We start from the raw sequence: 5,345 nt of genomic DNA, 5'->3' as shown, positions 1-5,345 counted from the left end.
CCCGTATCTTGTTGTAACCCAATCAACTGCTCTTGCAACTGATCTTGTGATTTCTCATTAGATTGCTCCATTGCTTCCATTTGTTTGTTCACGATGATGATGAACAGTATGAATGAATGATCTTGTTATTACTGAACAAAAATCTTTCATAAGTTATATTCGTGTTTTCATAATTAATGCATGTAAAATACTTAAACAAATACATGCAATGCAAATGCACGAGGTGCTAATCCCGAAAGTGACCACTTATAGAACAATCGTTCATTTAGACAACAAGAATTCAGTAAGTACACCATGTAGTCAAAATACAACTGTGAGTCTTCATCTCTTTATTTCCTTGAGTTGTACTCTTCATGGGATATGGTATTGCACCTCCAAAATCGTCGGCGTATTCCATCACCTTTGATGACGTCAGATGTCCATAAATTGAATCTTGAAATCTTCATTCTTACCTTCAATATGAAGTGGTATTCATGTCTTTATGAATGGTCTTCTCATCTTTATGAATGATCTTCTCGTCCTTGTGAATGGTTTTCTCGTCTTTGTGAATGGTCTTCTCGTCTTTATGAATGGTCTTCTCGTCTTTATGAATGGTCTTCTCGTCCTTGGTATGACTATATATATCTTCTGAGTCAACATCTTGGCCTTTACACCTTTAAAGAAAATCTCCAATCAGCTTCAGATATCTTCATTCCTCGGGTGCCCTTCTTCATGGATCGTTTGAACATCTCTGATCTCCTGGTTTTGACTACATGGTTGAGAATTTCTTGCCTCAATATGGTCAGCCTTCTTGTTAGTCAATCACTTGCGAATTAACACCCCTCGATGACATGAGGATGCAAATGCAATAAAATCACAATAAAATAGACATAGAACAGAAACAGTTAGAACAAAAACGGGTTAGTGCACATAAGATAAACAACAAGATAGTGGATACCGTAAACATCAAATAAAACCTACCCTCACATGCTGGCTACCAAATCATGCTTTAGTAGATCCTACCCAACATGATATCTACCCACATGCTTTGTCATTCACAAAAAATCCTAACCGCATGGTATCTAATTCACATGCTTTGTGCGAAAATATAAAACCTAACCGCATACTTTTCTAGTTCTCATACTTTTTTCAAAAATAAATTCGAGGAAAAGGTTAGAATGAGTTTCCCCTTTGTATCTGTAGACTGAGATTCAACATAAGATGGGCAAAGTTTGGTATCACTAAAAGGGTCCTCGAATTGTCCTTTGTTGGTGCCCCCTTGGGCTTGCCAGACACTCGATCCTCACCCATTATAGGCTTAAAACGGATCAAGTTCAATTCGAGAGGATACACTTCCCTATGTCCATGCGAGAAAACTCAATGTTTCACTCGTAAACATAAGGCATGTACCCCAGAGGTTAATTGCTAAAGCCCATGCGGAGAAAAGTAATTTTCTCAATTAAGCGTAGCGTTCACCCCTACCTAACGGGACAGAGCACAGTAAGAAGGCTCTAAATATCGAAAGGTTGTAGCGACAGTAAGGGGAAACCTATAATCCTTTGCCTCGATCCAAGGAAATCAACAAACTAAAGTCAGAAAACTGAAACACGCAAATCACACGTTAGTACAACTATTTATTCGTTAACCAAATAACCAATTAAATGCAAACAAGAAATTTAAAACAAACAAGGGATCAAAAACCAAATTAAAACGAACTTATAAATTTCATTTGCAAAGACAATTAATTAATCGACTATCGGTCTGACTCTCTAAAAAAAAGTCCACAGCAGAGTCGTCAAGTTGTTGAAACGATTTTTAAGCGGCGTGAGGGGCGAGATTTTAAAAACCGCATCATTTTTAATTATTATCTTTTCAATTGAATTTTTAATTAAAACAATGCGATATTTAGAAAATCTCTCGTTTCGAAAATTTGGAAAATCCTTTAAGATAAAAACATATGGTTCGAGGAGTCGCCATCAATCTTTGATTAGGGTGTGATTGGGCACCCAAAAACGTTGTCATTTTATAAAATATTAATTTTAATTAAAACGACAAATTTACTGTCTATGTTACCAAAATCCGACGCGTGAGGAAGGATTAGCACCCCCACAGCGCCCTAAATTGGTACTCAGTCGATTAATTAATGTCTTTGCAACGAAATTTACAAATTTGAATTTAACTTGGTTTACGATCCCTTAAAACAATAAAATGTGATATTTATGATATTCAAAAGCAACAAAATAAATTAAATTAGGATTACCAAGCCATTAGAAAGATAAAGAGTATTCGATTATTTAAAGATATCGAGACCAGATCTTTAGTTCAGTTCAACGACCTTTTCTCGAAAAATTTAAATAGTCGAATATTTACTTTTCTTTCGTTCCCAAATTTTACAGTGATAAATCCAAATTTAATTAGGCGTTACTGACGGGATATAATTTTAATTTAAAATTGCCAAAACAACTCTCTAGTAAGTTAGGAGAAGCCATTCCGACATTTTTAAATTAAAAGAGTATTACCCTTATTCCAATTATGTGATTAGGTCGAGTTGCAAAAGATGATAACATACAACGATAAAAAAACGATTATTATATTAATAAAGAAATATTATAGATTCTAATGTAAAGTGACATATAGGAACACAAATTATATACATATATTTTTATACTATACAGTACAAACTAGACGCATACTAACGTATAATGCATAAACTTGACTTAAATACAACAATAGAAACAAAGCACGTCAAACTACCAATTTTAGAAAATACGTGTACTTGTTAAAATAGGGACTATTTAATATTAAATAAAAGTTTATTATCTTAATTAGAAGCAAAATAATAATCAAAGTTAAAATACAATTATTACCAAGTTGAACAAATAAACTGAATTAAAACACAACACTAATATTGAATTAAACCCTAAACACATAAGTTGGACTAAAAAGAAACATGCAACGATTTATAGATTAAATGTCTAAAAACAACAAAAATTAAATACACTACTTCTTGGGACTTAAATTAAATACAGAAAAAATATAGAGACACAATCAGAAACTCGAAAACCATGATTTAAGGATCAAAACGCAAAACTCCGAGAATAAGAAGGCCAAATTACTAACAAAAAGATTGCATTCGGGGACCAAAATGAAACAGGTTAAACATACAGGACCTCGCGCTAATAACCCCTAAAACACGATAACCTATAGATGATTAACCCTAAATTTCTAATATATATTCTAAATATAAACTAAACCTAAACCTAAACTCACACTACCCCAGCCGTTCCTCTCATCTTCTCCCTCACCACTTTCATTCTTCTTCTCTAATGGCCGACCGAGAAACTCAGAACAACCAAAGCCGGCCACCGCCGATCCGTGGTCGTTATGCCTCCGACTACCTCCCAAACCAACGACAAAACAAGCCCCTAACCTAAAACCCAACACCTACGTTCTATGACCTTCCAAGCAAGACCCCGACCGAAGCCAAGCGGCCACCGCAGCCCTCTATCGCCCGAGTTTCCCCCTAACGACGAAAAGAACTTCCACAACGAAGAAGAAAAGGTAAATTTTTATATGCTTTCTTATTCCTATGGACAAGGTTTCAATTCTAAAAAACTCCTAAATAACTTACATGGATTCTATTTACCTCTCTGACCACCACCGTGGTGGTTACCGGCGAAGAAGGACTCGAATCAACAAGGTAAACGCTTCACTCTCTTCTATTCTCTAAACTTTGCTTTGGTTCGAAAGGCACTGATTTCTTTGGGTTCACTCTCTGGAATTTTCTGTTGCTTGTTAACAGATTGCTTTTGCTTCCTTTGAATGATGAGATCTTTTTGTATTAATTTCCCGAAATGGGTAGAATTACAATGCTTTTCCTCCCTTTTGTTTCCCAGGGAAGCCGCCTATTACAAAATCCCCCCACCCTTTGAATCCTTTTCCGTTCGTGAACCCAGAGCCTTCTTACGCCCATTCCTCTCGAAAATTCCTTTCGTTCCTGCCTCCCATGTGCTAATGTCTATCTTTTTTTTCAAGGTGCCATAGTATAGGTTTGTATGGGCAGCAAAGCATGGGAACACTCGATGGGTTGTCGGGCGTGGTGCTCCACGCCGAGGTTGGAAATAGCACCATCTTGGTTATGATGCTGCAGTGGAGCATGTGCGGCAGTTGGGGAGCCGAGCCTTGTATTGGTCTTCACGGGTATGCTCGGTTGTAGTGCTTCTAATGGGTGCACAAGCATGTGGGAGGCAGCAGTGGGGAGACAAGCCTTCATGTGGGTAGCACTCAGTTGTGGTGTTGTTACAGCCGGGTTCTTGATGGATCTGATGGGTTCTGGGTTGGGGTCTGATGACCCCTTGTACTTGGGCTCGGTTTTGGCTTGTATTGTACTTGGGCCTGCAAAATGATAACATAAATAACATTAATATTATTAATAATATAATAATATTATAATAATAATAATTATATCCCGGACAAAACGGGTGTCTATACAGTGATGATTAACAACCTCATGTCCTTGTTCAGGATTTTCTCCACATATTCATCGTCTTCGAGTTCAAACCAAGTGGATTGCTGGATGTTCAACCTCGTGTCTTTTGCTTTATTTAAAAAAAAAATCTTTTAGCTGTCATAATTTATATTACATTTGAGATGAACTTAAAAGGTGCGTAAGCGTAAGGATATTTCCCTTTAGAATTTTCAAATTCTCTTATATGTTTTTTTTAAATTATATTTTATATTGAAATTTATTTGAACTCTCTTAAAATTTTATAAATTTGTTTCCTCTAAAATTTTAACGTAATACAAAATTCTAAAAACATTAATATCTATAGTAGTCAAGAAATTATTATTATAACCACATAATATCTATTATTCATCTATGATAAGTTTTATAATTTTTTATTAATATGAGATAAATATAAAGTAGTTTTTGTTTAAAGATGTTTAATCTTTAGATAATAAATATCATACCCTAACATACGAGATAGTATCGATGCATGATCATCTTCTTATCTCCCTTGTGTACAAGCATAATCTGTTCTTCCTTTGCTCAAGATGTGGGAACTAAAACCCACATTTTTATAGTGTTATACATTGTGAGGAAATTTTATATTAAATTTAGGTGTTCTTTTAGAGAATTGAAAATACAATTTATTAATATAAAATTAAAAAAATGACAAAAATTAGTTGCAATTCAAAATATTATCAAGAGCGTAATTTTTTAGATTGGATAAAGTAATATTTTAGGTTAAATCGAAAATGTTACAGAAGATAATATTTTTAGTTCAACTTAAAATGTTATAATTTGAGATAACATTTTCGGTTGTAAACTTTAAAACCATTGCAATATAACATTATAGGTTGTA

This window comes from Hibiscus syriacus, unplaced genomic scaffold (genome assembly GCF_006381635.1).
Source record: "Hibiscus syriacus cultivar Baekdansim isolate YM2019G1 unplaced genomic scaffold, ASM638163v2 tig00014862_pilon, whole genome shotgun sequence".
Classification (NCBI taxonomy): Eukaryota; Viridiplantae; Streptophyta; class Magnoliopsida; order Malvales; family Malvaceae; genus Hibiscus; species Hibiscus syriacus.
This window is presented reverse-complemented; position numbering follows the sequence as displayed.